Source organism: Talpa occidentalis, unplaced genomic scaffold, assembly GCF_014898055.3.
Source record: "Talpa occidentalis isolate TD23 unplaced genomic scaffold, MPIMG_talOcc4v2.1 talOcc4.3, whole genome shotgun sequence".
Lineage (NCBI taxonomy): Eukaryota > Metazoa > Chordata > Mammalia > Eulipotyphla > Talpidae > Talpa > Talpa occidentalis.
Window position 1 is genome coordinate 81,293,760 of NW_023603184.1, and position 17,184 is coordinate 81,310,943.

The following is a 17,184-nucleotide window of genomic DNA, read 5'->3' on the forward strand; positions in this document are numbered from 1 at the left end:
AATATTGCTTTTCTAAAACAGCACTGACAAACCCGTAGATGGGACGGATACACCACTCGTTGTTAGGAATTTAAGGAACTTATAATTGGTTCTTGCTGGAATTTTCTTTTTCAGCAAGGGTGTTTTTGTTAATTTATTAAAAAGCAAACAAACAAACAACATTGTGTTCTGGTTATGAATTAGTCATCTTGTCTGGTAGTTATGCAAAGAGGGGATAGACTGTTGAATATCCAGTAGAACTAATAATCTCTGTTAAAATGCAAATGCTGTCTAAACAAGCTAACACATTAAACCACTTATCCACAAATGTTTTGTCAAATCACTAGTCAGTCACCCAGCAGGACATTGACCTGATGGGATGGAACTTGATATAATTAATTGTGAGTGAGAAATAACAGAGATCTAGACTTCTGCCTATGGGATGATGCCTGAATGAAATTTTCACAAGACTGTTTGGTAGATCATGTGGGTGTGTCAAAGAAATTAAGTAAACAACACAGTAAATTCAGAAGTTTACAAAGCATATTGTTTCAATTTGCTTTTTATCCTATAACTAACAGGATAATGACAATATCTAAATACTTAGGGGCTTAATATTGTTCTCCTACTAAGGTTAATCTGGTCAAGAAAATTTTTGGCCATATATGTTTAAACAGAGTAGAACATGGGCTAGATATTGTTTTAATAAAATCATGATACAAATAAGGTTAAAATCTTTACAAATTATATTTGTGTTTCAGATTAGGATAAAGAGGAAGGCTGCCATAGTTCAAGAAGACCTAGGTCCCATACAATTTTTCTAAAGAATGGGGGATAGGGCCTCCCTGGTGGTACAGGAGTTAAAGGCTCAGCACTATCAAGCTATCACCAGCCACTGCAGCTTGAGTTTGATCCCAGCCAGGGAGCTGACGCACATGGCACAGCAGACCTCTCCTGTCTCACCCACTGATCCCCTCAGCAGTGTATTTCAGTAGATCTGCCTGTTCTGCTGCCCACTCTGTCTCTGGTGAATCCCCTCACCATCCCCTAACCCCCACCACACACACACACACACACACACACATGAACATACAAACCGCTGGCATAGACCCCAGTTCCTGTATGCATAAATAAATAAAGCAAATTTAAAACAAAATAAAGCAAATTTAAAACAAAAAAAGGGGTGGCATATATGTATGCTATTTGTGGCACCTGAGTATCTTGAGGAAGAGTCATTAATAAGCTCTCAATAAAATTAGAAGTTTTTACAGAGTAACTCAATATATTACCTATAATAATTCTTTTTTTTCTGATCTAAAGAAAATTCAGTGACACATTGCAATTTATGGGGTCAGTTTGGCAGTTATCTCTACTTTGACAAAGACCCTGCCTCTTCTAGAATCTCTGAATATGTCATCTTGAAAAAACTGTAAAATATAGAGTTGATTCATTTTTCATAGTATTTCAGGCAATAGGATGTTCAAGTCAATACAATGGATAATGTTTATAAAATGCAAATCACTTCTCCCTGAATTTATGATAAAAAAGATATATCCATATAAGTTTTTTTTATTATTAGGGTATTGATAGGCATTATACATAATAAATATACATTTGTAATATATTCCATATATAATGTATTTAGAAATATTTATTTATATAAATAAGACATCATTTTATAGCAATATAAGTGAACACAGTTACCCTTTGAGAAAACAGATTCATTTTGAAGGAAAAAAGCTATGTGGAGGTGGAAATATATAGAAATAGACATATCATTTTTAAAGAATAAAGTATTTTAACAATAAAAACACGGTATTAGAAATTAGTATACAAAAATGAATGTAACCTCTGTCTTTTTCTATTTTCCTTCACTTTCCATGTTTGCTGTAATAAGAACATACTACTTTTATTTTAGAAAAGATGATTTTTATTAAAAGATGAGTGAAGAATATGTCATTGGAAAGAAATTGGTCAAGTCTACCCAGTTCCCCCTCTTGGCACACAACTGTGTTCAGGGCCATCACTGCTGCATGTAACTACCATGCAGTAAAAGATCCTTTAAATATAATCCAGTGGGGCCTCCCCAGTGATGCAGCGGTTGAGCACTGGGTTGCCAAGCTGCCCGCAGCCTCTGCAGCACTGGTTCGATCCCTGGCCACCAGGTGAGGGTCCCACATGGCGCGCAGACCTCTCCTGCTGCTCCCCTCAGCAGTGTACTTCATCAGTCTGCCTGTTCTGTTCTCCGCTCTGGCTCTGGAGAATTCTCTCAACCTCCCGTGCTTCTGACTGTACCCAGTGCTTGTATAAATAAAAATAAATCTTTTAAATAAATAAATAAATAAATAAATAAATAAATAAATAAATAAATAAAATCCAATGCATATTTAGGAACCAAGCATATTTAATTGAAGGTCCTACCAGTTGTCTATTTTAATGAGTTGCCAGATAAAGTTGATACAAAAAAAAATCAGTGGATTTTCTGTGCTTTGAAACCTTTAAATAATTTGGAGAAAGAGAAGGGGAAGTGGGATTGGAGAAACGGTTGAGCAATATCATAGATATGAGTTTTACGTCCTGACTTCAGCAAAGCTTTTCCTGTTATTTCAGTCGTTTGTCTTCTCACAAGTTTGATGTTTGTCCAGATGAGAACAGTATTGTTATCAAAGTCGACCCATACTCCTTCACTTAACATGCTTTTAATTTTGAAAATTTAGTTTACATCCCACTTCTATTTTCATCATAATTTTACATTAAGTGTTTCTAAAATATGTGATACTGATTTTATGATAGATTGCCTTGGATAGTTATATTGTGAATTTGCCCAAATGTTATCAAATTTAAATAATAATTTTAAGGATGATATTGATTAATTATAGATTATATTTGCCACATTTTAAATGCTTATTATCTTTATCAACCCCTGCAACCAGAAAGGACTGAGTCTACTTTAAAAAATGAATGTCACTAATTCCTACAAATTATCCTGAATGGTGAAGTATTTATTTTGAAAGTTAAAATCATTCAACTAAATTTACTATATCCAAATTGTCTTTGTTGTCTAAAGTGAGCTCAGGATTTCACTAATTTTTCATCCTCGTGATATGTTATTGGGTTACTCTCTTCTTAAACTGGTAGTAGTTAGAGAAAAAATTGTGAGATGATTTCCAACCAAAAACCTCAGAATATGTTTTGATATATGAGTTGCTATTTGGTTAAAAATCTAAAATAAGGCAAGGAAATATAAGATTGTCATTGACCGAATATGTTTATAACATATGGGCACCCTGAAAATAGACCATAGACTTAAATGGGGCTGGGAAAAAGAACAATTGGTAAGTAGAACAAGTAGTAGTGATTCTTAATTCACTGAAGAACATGGGTCTTTTTGTTAGGGGGAAAATGATGTCCCAAAGCAAATTCCATACAGGCTTTGTGGACTCCACCCCCACCCCAGGTCAAAGCCAAAGACACTGGGAACTCCAAATCCCATCACCACCAAAGGGAAGGTGGCTGGGACCTGAGGGTGGGGTTAAGCAGCCAGGTGGATACAAAAGGGAGACACGTGGGCTTTGGGGGGCTCTCCATTTTGGCTCTCCGCCAGCTCGCAGCGTCCGGCCAGCTCAGAGAGTGACTTTGGGTTTCCAGGTCGTCGGATCGGGTAGGACGCATTAAAGACTTTATTTCCCTATTTTCTCCCTGAGTTGTATATTTTCCTTATTTCTTTTTCTCTTGTAAATAAACCTTTTATTAACCCTTTTGCGTGTGTCTGTAGTAGAGTATTCATAAGTCCCTTTAAAGCGCGCGGGTGAGGACCCACAGCCAGGAACCCGTTTAATATCGGGGTTGCTCTATAACATTTTGAGGAGAAGGAAATGGATTTTGCTCATCACTGGCCTTTTCTTCATATTAATCGTTAAAGTGAGATTCTACTTAGCTGGGTTCAGATAAGATGGCATCTTAGCCAACTCCAAATGTGGTTGCAACTTACCTTGAACTAGGTGACTTAACATAAAATTCTTACAGTTTTGGAAGCTGGGATCCAAGAGCAAGGTACCAGCCAGGCAAATTTTATTCTGCTGCTGTTTCTGGTTTGATGTTCAGCCACCCTCTCCTTCTGTATTCACTTGACCTCTAGTTTGTGGTATGTGAGGACAGAGAACATGCTTTCTGAAGTCTCTTCTTATAAGGCACTAACCCTACAGAAGGCTAGCCTCATCTACCCTAGTTACCTCCCAACGGCCCTATCTCCATATACGTTGGAGTTTGTTACTTCTGCATATGGATTTGGGGTGTACATATACACTCAGACCACACCATATGGGTAGATACTTTCTTCTTTTTAAGTTAATTTTTAAGTCTTAAATCTTGTTCTAACCAAGGTGTACTGCATCATAAGATAATGCTTATGATTTTCATTAAGTTCATTGTTATATAAAGGGACACCGGTCTAACAATTTTCCCAATAAGCTTAAATTTTGGTTGTGTATTTTCTTAATTGTGTGAGACTTCAAATGTTTTGTCTCCTTGGTTAAATATTTACAGGGAATTATTTTGTCTTCTCTGTTGTATTATGAAGTACAGTAAAATATATGTTAATATGATTAGAATATCATAAATACTGAGTAAATATTCCAAAATACTTTTTTAATGAGCCACATTCTATTTACTACTAGACAAAAGAAACACACCATACCATTAAGAGGTCATTAAAAAAATAATTAGAATTGACCTGTCACCCAATATGGCAGGAAAGGATTTTCTTTTGATTTTCCCATTATTACACTGAATTACAAGTCAGTATATTATGGCAAAAATCTGTCATAGTAAAAAAGTCCTGTAAAGTTACTATCATGTATTTAAGTCAAATATTCAGTTATGTCAGTAGTTTATCAATCAGTAAGAAGGAACTTATCTACTAAAGAAAATTGTCTGCAAGTATTACCTGTGGGTTCATGGCACAATCTACTGAGAAAATAGTTTTTCTTGAAAGTTAATATTTTTTCTACATGGTATTGTTGTTGGCTCATTTTAAGTTCATGTTCCTGTTATGTAAGATTCTTATGAGTATCTCTCCCTCTGGTTAAAGATAGTATTTAACAATGAGAACTAGAAAAAAATATAGTCAAAATACTGTGAAAAAAGAACATGTCCTCAATTTCAGCAAACCTTTCATTTTGGCAGGCAGGAATCTATGTGTTCATGTCTAGACCTCTATTTGATATCAAGATAATAACTTCATCTCATGAAGTGTTTTACTATTATTATCTTGCCTTTTTCAAGATAATTCCCAGAAGCAAACTGCATGAGTGGCTATAGTGAGTCATTTCCAGTTACTCTCTTGACTAGAGTAACCAAGATAAGATTTTAGATATGAGTACTACCTAGAAGAAAGGTAGTTTTGGTCTAACTTGAGTCATTTTAGTTGTATCTATGAACTTACCACATATAACTAAAGACATAATGAATGCCTTCAACTTTAAATGAATTTTCAGAGTCCAGTTAGAAATTGTGATTTTCTGTCTCCTATTGATTTGCTTCATTTACTTACTATTTGTTTTATTATAATAATCTGGAGTTAAATTTTTACTCCTTCATACATCCACACACTCCATTCACACTCCACAGACCTCCCAAGCCAATGCCCTTTCTATTGATATTTTTCTCCCACATCCCTCCTCTCCCCACCATTCACTCTGGTAATCAGTAAAATCTTTCACCAAGTCCAAGATTTGATTTTGCTATATTTTGTCAATGCAGTTTTGTTTTCATTGGTTATTTATATTCCACTGAGAAGTGAAGATATATGATGTTTGCCTTTTACTTTCTGACTAACTTCACTTAGCATAATTACTTTGAGGTCCACCCATTTTTTTCCCAGAAGACACTATTTTATCTTTTTAATAGTCATGTAGTATTTAATTGAGTATATTTTCTATAATTTCTTTAGCTATACATCTGTTGATGGGCACTCAGGTTCAATCCATGACTTGGTAATTATGGACAAGGTTTTTCATATTTTTTGAGTAAATAGCTAGCATAAATATTGCTGCATCATATGGGATTTCCATTTTTATTTTCTTAAAATATATCTGTAACTTTTTCAATAGAGGTTGCAGCAATTTTGATACCTACCAACAGCGAAGTAGAGTTCTTTTTATCTCTACATCCTCAACATCATTTGTTGTTTCCATATTTTATTTTTAATATGGACCATTCTTACAGGGGTGAGGTGGTAGCTTGTGGTTTTTATTTACATTTCTCTATAATAAGTGATGTTGAATAAGTTTTCATATATCGGTAGGGCATCTTAATGTCTTCTTTTAAAAAATGTCTATTTAAGACTTTTGTTGATTTTTGGATTGGATTGTCTGCTGTTTTTTGTTGTTGTTGTGGGATGATATAAATACTTAGTATATTTTGAGAATCATTCCCTTGTCAGATGTGTCAGTTCTTGAGCAAAACAAGGCTGTAAACTCAATAAACCATTGATGTGAAGGATGACAGGCCTGAGTGCGGGGATGTTGTCTAAACACTGAAATGGGTGTGTCAACTCCCTTCAGAATTGTGAATTCCACCATCATGTAGCTGAGAATCGCTGGTGACATACACTCATAAGCTAATTAGCTTACTGACAAAAGAAGTTTCAGATTTTTGATAAAAGGTGTAGTGACACCTAGGCAATACAACCTGTCCCATGGTGTTTTACATCATGCCATGATGATATTATAAAACATTAGGAAAGCTCTTCAGATAATCTGCTATAGACTCTTACAACATCGGTTCACCAAGAATATAAATAGCTGCTGATCAGCATGAATTAGTGTAACTGCTGCCAGACAGCTGCAAATAGCAACAGTAGTATATTCAAAGAGTCTGGAGTTATAAATGCAGTAGGACAGAGGAGAAAGAATTAAAATTAAATGTGACACAGAAAACTCCGGGTTAAATACTTGGGGGCAGCAGTCTACCTTATACTTAACTTAGATGATGTTTGAGTAGATTAAGTAGTATCAATATGTTTTTTGCACAATTTCATGTTAAATGATTCTAGACGAGGATCACAAAATACATAAAATGAGGCAAAGCAGTAATTTAAAGTCTTTATACCGTGAGAATAATGGTATGAGTTAATATGTTAAATATGGCATTACTTGTTTGACAGTCTTTAACTTTTTTTCTTATCAAGGTGAGGCATGTCTTAAAATGGGTCATTCCCTACCCAAAATTATATATGATTGAGAGTATAGTTGAACTAATGTTTTCAGAAGTCACACAGAATTCAGAATCAACACAAATAATACACCAAAGTTTTGGGGCCACCATAGTATACAATTTCAGAACATACTACATTCATTATATTCTCTATTTTGTACTGTACTATACTTATACATTGTACATATTCTGCATTTCATCCAAAAAGTAAAAGAAAGAATATATTCACACAAACTATTGCAAAGTTTGCAGGTGGTTGTGTAATCATCACTCTCTGGAGGCTTTAAAAAATAAACAGATCATACACACACACACACACACATCTTTAGGATTAAGGCAATTCCCATGAAATGTTATAATTCCTTTATAGTAGGTTGAATGGAAGTTGTTGGTGGAAAGAAAAATAAAAGATATTTTATCAGCTATCTTTTTGTTTGTTTGTTTTTAAAGATATATTTATGCGTACAAGAGCTGAGGTGCAGGCCAGAGGTGCAGGGGGTGAGAGGATTCACCAATGACAGAAAGGGGAGCAGAACAGGTGGATCTACTGAAATACACTGCTTAGGGGAGGAGAGGGTGAGACAGGAGAGGTCTGCTGTGCCATGTGGGTCAGATCCCTGGCCGGGGATAGAACTCGTGTTGTAGTGGCTGCTGATAGATTCATAGTGCTGAGGCTTAACCCCATATGTCTCCAGGGAGTACACTTATCAGCTATTTTGTTAGCTATCATATTTAAATATTTAATCTTTCTTTTCCCAGAGCTTGTAGATATTTTTCCCTAATTATTATTCTATTGTTTACATAACATGTCACTGCAGTTGCAATTAAATATGATGCTCTCTTATTCTTCTCTTTTTTCTTTATTAAAAATAATAACCACCTTAATCCTGTGATGAGAGCCTTTCTGGAAATATGGTGAGAATGAGGAGACCTTAAGAATATTGTAGCATGAAGGGTACAAAATCTGTCATCAAGCTTTCACCAGGCCCTGCACAAAAAATTCCTTGCCAGGAGACATCTAGAGAGAAAACAAAGTCATAAAACAGAGATATCTAACTTTCAGATATTCATCTTAGGTAACTCCACAGCAGATTTAAGAAACTACCCTCTACTCCCATGACCCAGAAGAGAGGCAGTAAAATTGGAGTCAATAGTTCTTTTTTTTTTTTTTTTTTTTTTTTTTTTTTATAGAGGCATGCTTTATTTATTTGTTGGCTGGTTTGTTTGTTTTGTTTATACATGCACTGGGTACAGTCAGAAGCGCGGGAGGGTGAGAGAATTCACCAGAGCCAGAGCGGGGAGCAGAGCAGGCAGAAGGACCGAAGTACACTGCTGAGGGGAGCAGCGGGCGGCAGGAGAAGTCTGCACGCCATGTGGGACCCTCCTCCGGTGGCCGGGGAGCAGCCGGGGATCGAACCGGCGCCGCAGAGGCCGCGGGCAGCTTCGCAACCCAGCGCTCAACCGCTGCGCCACCGGGGAGGCCCTGGAGTCAATAGTTCTTATTATCATTCCACTAGCCCTATCTTGGGAAGAGAATATTTCCAAGAAAGTATGTTCAATTCTGGAAATGCTAATGGGTTGGCAACGTTCCCCCAAGTCTTTCCAGCTTGAAGGAAGAAGTGAGGGCAGAGTGCAGCAAGTTACTGGGAATACTTATATTTTCTAAGTCCTCCAAATTGCTTACCTACTAATCCCCAGTGCTTTACTTTCCTGTGAAACAAGTCCCATTCCTGGGAATATGAAATTAGTTTAATGGATAAGGTGATGCTATGACCTGTATGTATATGTAAAACTCAAATACATGCTTGCCCCAAATCAAACATTTGTTTTCCAACTAGTAAAGAGGAAGTAGATTCAGATTCAATTTCTTTAGGGACGAGATCATGCTGAGAGGCAAATGAATGGCCACTGTGGGGAATTTGTTTCTCGTGCTGAAAAAGCAAAGGCTAATAATAATTGAGGTTTATTTGCAAAATGCACAGCTTTACAATAATCATATGATACCTAGTAATTTTGAAATTGAGGTAAAAAAAGGAAGCACTTCAGAGCCGGAATTATGAAAATCAAGAAGTTGCTTAAAATATTTGAGAGTGAGCTTAGAGAATCAAATGCCATATGCTTTATTTGCTTCTGAAGAAAAATCGTGTTTTCTGTTGGAACAAATTGCACACACAGGTGTTTGATACAGGGTTTATAAGCTATCAAGAGGAGCCAGAATGTTTGGGGTTGTGGTAGGAGGTGTTAATTTGTGGAAGGTGGTATGGGGGGAGGATAGAGAGAACAGAACAGAATGAATAAAAAAAAAAAAAAAAGTAAGTTTCTAAGCCATATTTGCAAACTGGGTGGAGTTGTTACAATTAAAATTTACCATCTGAATGCAAACCCACCTTGATTTATGCAGTCAAACTAGGACTCAAATTCTCAACTACTTTGCTTATGAGTCTCTGGTATAAGAGAAATAATATGAATAACATATATTTGCGTGTTCTGTATCTATTTCTGGCTATTAATATGGAAACTCTACTAAGGCTTTGTGAATAATTTCTCTTCCCTTCACAGACTCCAATGGAATAATGTATCACAATGTTATCGATGAGAAAACCGAGACTGATTTCAGCTAACAACATTATGTGTGGCTATAGTGACACACATTGCTTCTCATACTAACAGATGCTGATACATGAGAGCATTATTGCCTGATACATAAGGCACCAATATAACAATCTCTATGGGAAATATACAATACTGTCTTTGAGGTAGTCTATAATGAAATATCACTAATGCAAATGGTCCATAAAATAGGGTAGAAAGTTTGACATTTCAGATTCATGGCTCCAGTATAGAAAAACCAAAACAAAATCCAAAAACTATTAACTGGAGAGAATGAGCTCACTCCACATATTTTATGACGCTAACTTGATTTTTCTTACTGGTATGTAAACTCTCATGGTTTAATCTATTCAATAGTAAAACATCTAGATGTAAAGAATACTTTTAGCTGTACTTAATAATATATTTTGTATGAGTAGGTTGCTTAAAACCTTCAGACTGATCATTTTTGGGAGATACTCTCCAAATTAGTCTCTATGAAATAGTGTGTGTGTCTTTCATTAATCTTGCACTAGTCTCTCTTTCAAGAAGGGAGGTTTCAGAAATAAAATTATTTAGAAGTGAAAGTAAATCTTTTAAAAGCTCAGAAAACATTTCAAAAACACATTCAAAGTAGATAACTATTATAATAATAGCTGACTATAGTGTATATCAAGGAATACCTGCAAAACCCAATATTAATCATTTTAATTCTCACAATTATTTTACTTAGAACAAGTTTCCTTAATTCTAAACCAAATTTATTATTCTTGAATATAGAATATTTATGTATTAGTTATTTCTCCCTGAATTAATTTTTAAATTATAAAGGGAATTTCCACTGCTTTATTTTCTGAAACTAAATATAAAAACTTGTATTTTGTGTTTTAGTAAAAATAAACTGAAACCAATTGAAGTAATAATGATTGAACTTTAGAAATCATTGAGAATTTAATTAATAGCAAATAGAGGATGTTAAAATTCTAAGGGGAAAAAAAAAACACTTCTGCCAGTTGAAACCTACATCATACAATAGTCAATGTCATGAAGCTCAATATAAAAAATAAATCTTTCTCTTCAGTGTATTCAATAAAAAATCATTGGTGGTTTTGGAAAAGAAGAACTTTCAATTGGTTTGAATAATCTGAAAATATTGTGTTTGGTAAATATAATTTGACTTACAGTCCATCCACTTTTCATAGACTTATAATTCTAGGATTCAGATGAATGATTAAAAAGCATTAAGGTAAATAATATGCTATTTTAAACCTGATTTATTAGTGATACTTGAATCTTGAGCAAACCACAGACTATATTTTTTGTTTTGCTTGTAACTACTTGAAAATATGTGTGGAGGTAGAACAAAAAAGGGGGGTGAATTGTAGTGATTTGTTATTGGTGATTTCCCAAACTGGATGACTCAATAGCATATAACCAGCCCAATCTGTACCGATTTTACAAACATAAGGGCTGCTGATAATTATGGCATATATAGCTCAGTACTGAAAAAAGATTTTTAAAAAAATATATTCCCTGTGCTATTATCTTTGCTTTTTTTCCAGTGTTTTATTTACTCCAGTGCAAAAGGCTAGCTACTTTATCCTTCTCAGATTGTGACTTTATTTATAAGATTTAAAAACATAGTTGAAAAAGGCAAGGGGAAATTGCTGAATCTGGATAATTTGGCAATGATATAGAGTAACAAAACATAAGCATTTAAAGGACGCAGAAATAGCTCTTGTGCCTCTTAACAAGATCCTCTGTTTGAGGATAATTGAAGTAGGGTCATCATGAATTACTACCTTGCTCATCTTATTTTTTACTAAGGATTAACTCTAATGTGGAAGGAGAGGGAAGTTGGGGGAGATTTCCTCTTTTCTAAAATTGTCCTCTCACATTACCAGTAATAGGCATACATTTCTTCATTAGTATTGGTTGCTACTTTTGATTATTTATAATGACAGTCTTAAGTATACACCTTTAAAGCAATAATTACTTCTAAATTTAATGTGGTCAATGTTTGTTTTAATTTTGGTACTAAGTAGGCCTCCTATCTTTTTGTTTTGTTATTTGCTTTTTGAGAAAATCATATAGTAAACATCAAAGATAAAGACTTTGACAACCTTGCTCCAGTTCATATGATCTTTGTTACTAAATATTAAAGTACATTCCAATAATAGATGTACATTAATAAAGAAAACAGATTTCACTTAAAAAATCAAAATTAAATAACATGGTAATATAAATGTACTAAATTTTCCCTCAAAAGTTAAGTGCTAATAAAAATAAACATGGATGTATAATTAAAAATTATAACACATTCAATAATTGTATTAGCTTGTTGGACATTTTCCTCTTGTTATCTTCAGGAAGATTTGTGGAATACTCAAGTTTACATATCTCCACAATCTGTAATTAACTTGATGGATTTTCTTTTTCTACTATTGGTTAAAATAACTTGAAATTTTGGAAGAGGGTTTTCTACCTCTCCTTTACTGGCAATTATTTTCTGGATGCAGATAAACTATTTATATAAAGTTCACATATATATTACACACTGAAAAATCATGGCACATTAGCTATGGTACTTAAATTAAAAAGTAAAACTTACAATGTTCAATGCGAGATTAAGTCATATAATTGTCAGCCAATATCCATGTTCCAACATTCTCAAAGAATAACTGATAATTAAGGTAATTATGAATGAAGGCAGTAACTTTCCCAAAGTAATACCATTTCCAAATGGTATTAAACTGTGGATTTTAGCCAAAAGAGTAGAAACCAGATCAATATGGGGTCATTTTTGACTGACTCAATGTAACAACACTGAGATGTGTTGGTGTTGGCATTATGACATCACCACTCTCTTGGGACAAATCATTTGGCATGCAGGTGGCAAAGTTAGACTGATGTCATCGGAAAATGGCTAACCCATACAAACCTACTTTTTCAGGGTCTGCAATTGCATTTTCTGTTCATCCTCACCAGTGGAGTAAGGGATCTGTGCTAGTTTTACAATATTAAGTTCAAGGTATTATAGGCAATCTAATGTCAAACCTTCAACTTGGCAATGAATACATCTTTCAGTTATTAATTAAAACTTTAAACACCCATTGAACCAAAGTATTATGGAAGAGCTTAATAGTCAATATATGTAAATTGCCATTATTTTTCTGGCATCTATTAAATAGAACAACTTCTTTCCTTCTTTCTATTCTTCCTCTGGACTATGTAGTATCAAAATATAAGGACATAAACAGATAAAATATGGAAATGATTGTATACATTTACATAGAATAATTTTCTTCTATGTGACTTCATGCTTTGGGGTATATATATTACAATTATAAAGGTATAGGTGTACAAGTTAACGGAAAATTACTATTTTTTCTGAAACTTTTTTCATGTGTATCTAAAGGTAAAACCACCAAATTTGAAAATTGTCTTTAAGACCAGTATGAACTTTGATTCAGAGGTGGTTGGGTAATGCCAGACCCAAATATGTGACATGTGGTTATTGAAGTTCCAAACCTAATGCAAAGGTGATTTGATGTTCCTGAATTTGCCTGCATTCTGGATATTGTGGATACTCAATGCAGCAAGGCATGCAACTTGAAATCTAAAAGGAAGAATAAATTACATAACTGATTAATACTAATGTTTGTTTAGTAATTATCTGTAAGTTTTCAAGGAAATGTTGCTGTTATTCATTCAAAGTGAAAACACAGATGGACAGGCCTTTGCTGCAACAAAATCCATGTTCAGATGAAATTTATTTTTTAAAGCAGAGTGCTAAACATATTAAGGAAAGGATGGTAATCTCTAACCAAAAAATGTAGGGGATTTTCTGTAGGGAATTGGTTTGTTCTGAGTTGGGTAAGTTATCAAAGGCAGAAAAAAAGCTGACAGTCTATTTGTAGCCGTCATTTAAAATTCATGCCATTTCCTTCTCACAGTCACTCATAAAAAACACCACTCACTGTGCAAGGTTCTACAAGTAAAAGTTCTTCCATTTGGATGGCCTTAAGAGAGCCTTGCAATGACAGATGGTTTGGTTAATTACAAAATTAAACTTTATGCTATTGAGACATGATTTCAGTGAATAATATTTTCCAGACAGAGTTTAATAAGCAGCTTGCGGTTGAGTAGCCTTTTACCCAAAAAAGGGAACCAGGTTTCTGTGACTACCTTCTACATTCAGAGAGCATGAGGGTAGAGGATGTTAAGTTGACCATCCTAAAAACTGAGTTCCAGTAACCTTATCAGAGTCTAACACAGTGACCCCACCCAAAACATTGTGAAAGAAAGACTGTTGAAATAGCACCTGGTATTTCACCCTGAACTCCCGTAACACTTGCTGATTCATTGACCACAGTGAGGGGAAAGTACATTGGCTGTTCAGCTGGTCTTCCTGGGTGAGTCCTGCTCATAAACATGGAGTCATTGAGAAATCACAGGTTTAACATTCAGAGAGAGAAACTTTGATTTTTTTCCCCTGTAATGTGGCAAATCAAATCGACTTTCTAAATGTTGAAATTTGCAAAGATGAAAACTAGAAATGTAGAAGAGAATGTATAAGAGGAATGCCTTTTCAAAGGAATGTCAAAAGCATCAAGAATCCTTTTACTGTTGTTTATGCATTTCTCGCTAAAGAAAACAGTTGGGGTAAAAAAAAAAAAAATCTGCTCTGATCAGAAGTTTGATTTTTGGTGAACCAATTTTCTCCAGGTAGTTTGAGAATATTCTGCTGGACAATGCTCAACTAACTTGAAAGAATTAAAGAGAAGAGATTTCATGCTGAGACTGACTACCAATTTTGACATTTTTGTTTAGAAATAACACCTGACTTGAGGAGAAAAAGTCACAACTTGCTTGGCTCTGTAAAAAATTAGAAAATTAGTGATAGATACAATGTCTATGAGATTTTTGAATCTTTTCTTTTGTAGGTGTATTTGGAAATTAGCTACACACACACACACATACACACACACTGTAATGTGTTGCTTGTTCTTCATGAAACATACAAACAAAAGGATAGCAAACTGACTTTTCCTCCACTAATTTGAAGACTACCTTTGCTAAGTAAGTCAAAAGCCTGGAAAAATTCAGAAGTAACTGGATGATAAATTAACTGTTACCCAGGAAAAATATAAATAATTATTCTATCATGAAAAATTTCTTGTGCTAGTCCCTTAATCATATGATCATGTATTTTTGATCTTTATATCACTACATGATATAGCATCACCTATAGAATATATTTAATTACAAAATTTAAATCAGTAAATTACTAGATTCAGATTTTTCAGAATAACTATTAAATTGTAATTCAATAAATATTCGCTTCTTCATAAAATATTATTTAGCTAATAGAATCATCAGATAACATTTGTGCTCCCTGAATTTTGAAGCTTATTCATTTTTGAAGTTTACTTATTTTCAATGGTTATAACACAGACTGAGGTTGAATAACCGAGGGGCAGAACTGGAATAAATAAGTGGCAAAATTTAGTAGAAAAACATTGCAAATGTATGGAAGCTACAATGTCAATGATTTTTTATAAAAGTTATACAAGTGGGAAAGAAGTTGAGAAAAGTTATTCAACATTTATTTTGTCTCCTTATATACACTGTATAGTGTTGCATTTCACTGTAATGAAAGATCAGGTCAACTGTTATATATTTCAGAATTAATGGTAATATACCTAGTCTTCCTTCGTGCCAGTAAGTTTAATTTTTAAAATCAACCCTTTCTGATGTGAAATGTAATAAAACACACACACACACACACACACACATTTTGAGCATATTGACAAGATGTACACATATATAACCATCAAAATTAATATACTCTTTCCATTAACTCAGAAAGTTCCTTTGTGTTCCAAAGTCAACCCCTTCCTCTGAATAAATCCCAGGAGACTTACTGATTATCTTCTTTTTCAGCATATTAGTTTGCTTCATTTAGAATTTTGCATCACTGCTATTGTACAATATGTACGATTCAATGTCTGACTAATTTCCCTCAGCAGAGTGGCTTTGAGATCCATCCACTTTGTGCATCAGCAGGTCCCTCTTTCTTTTCCTTGAGTTGCAATAAATTCCATTTTATTCCATTGTATAAATTTGATATTGTTTTTAAATCCACTCATCTGTTGATAGACATTTGGTTTGTACCTAGTTTGTGACTGCTATGAATAAATCTTCTTTGCAAATTTATTTACAAGATTATTTAGTGCATGGATATATTTTATATTTATCTTACATAAATACCCAGAAGTGGAACTACTACGTCAAATGAAAAGCATAGTTTAATATTATAAGAAATTGACAACTTTCCAAAATATATGAACTTTCCATACATCCCTTGAGTCCAACAGAAATGCATGCATTTTCCAGTTGCTCCACATCTTCATTATTACTTGATTGTCAGGATTTCAACTTTTTCAGCTTTGTTTTATTTGCTTATTTATCTTTGTTTGCATATCAGTTTCTCATTGGTTTTTAATTTTGCAAATACTTGATGACTAATAATGTTGAACCCATTTCTGTGTGCTTATTGATCATTTGTATTTTTTCTTTTGTCTTTTAAATAATATACTTTGCATATCTTATATACTCTGAATACAAAATTTGTAAGAAATATACAATTTGAACATGTTTCTCTCAGGTAGTAGTTTTCCCTTTCATTTGTTAAAAATATTTTTTGAAGAACAGAATACTTTAATTTTGCTAAGTCCATTTAATAATTTCTTCCTCTAATAATTGAGTTTTTTTAATCAAGTAAATATTTGCTTACCCAAAGGCTGTGAAGAATTGTTTTCCTCCCATGTTTTCTAGCAGAGTTATATAATTGCAGTTTTTACATTTTGTTCTATGGTCCATTTTGGATTAAATTTTGTATATGGATGAAAAGTTAAGATTGACTTTCCACTTGACCATATTCTTGCCTCAGGCCTTCCCTTCAAAAGTCATTTTCTTTCTTGTTTTTCAGACGGTTTGTCCACAAATTCCTAAAATATAAATTATCTGAGTATGTAAGTTCTCCAATGTTAAAAACAACAGAAATTTATTTTTTCAGTTTCAGTATCCAAAAATTGGAAGTCAAGTTATTGGCAAGACCATGCACCCTCTGAAACCTTTAAGGGAGAACCTGCCCATTCTTCTAGCTTCTGGTGGTTTACTTGAAATTCCCAGCTTTTCTTGAATTGAAGCTATGGTACTTCAGTCTCCTCCTTCACTTTCATAGCATTCTCTTTTGTATGTCATTGTCTCTTCTCACAAGGGTAGCAATCCTATTTAATGAAGGGCTTGCCAAACTCCGATACCACCTCAACTGGCCCCAAAGATTACATCTGTAGCAACCCTATTTCCAAATGGGTGTTAGTACTTCAACATATC

The 17,184-nt window shown here is 34.0% G+C and overlaps 1 long non-coding RNA gene across 2 annotated transcripts in view; it reads right to left on the reverse strand.

The window, feature by feature from the left end:
• Positions 1-12,601, reverse strand: part of LOC119254746 (uncharacterized) — an 85,395-nt gene extending 72,794 nt beyond the window's left edge. For both annotated transcript variants that reach the window (XR_008553416.1, XR_005127339.2), the window contains exon 1: positions 12,395-12,601. This is a non-coding gene — a long non-coding RNA (uncharacterized LOC119254746). The remainder of the gene's footprint in view (positions 1-12,394) is intronic.
• Between the last annotated feature and the right edge of the window lie 4,583 nt (positions 12,602-17,184).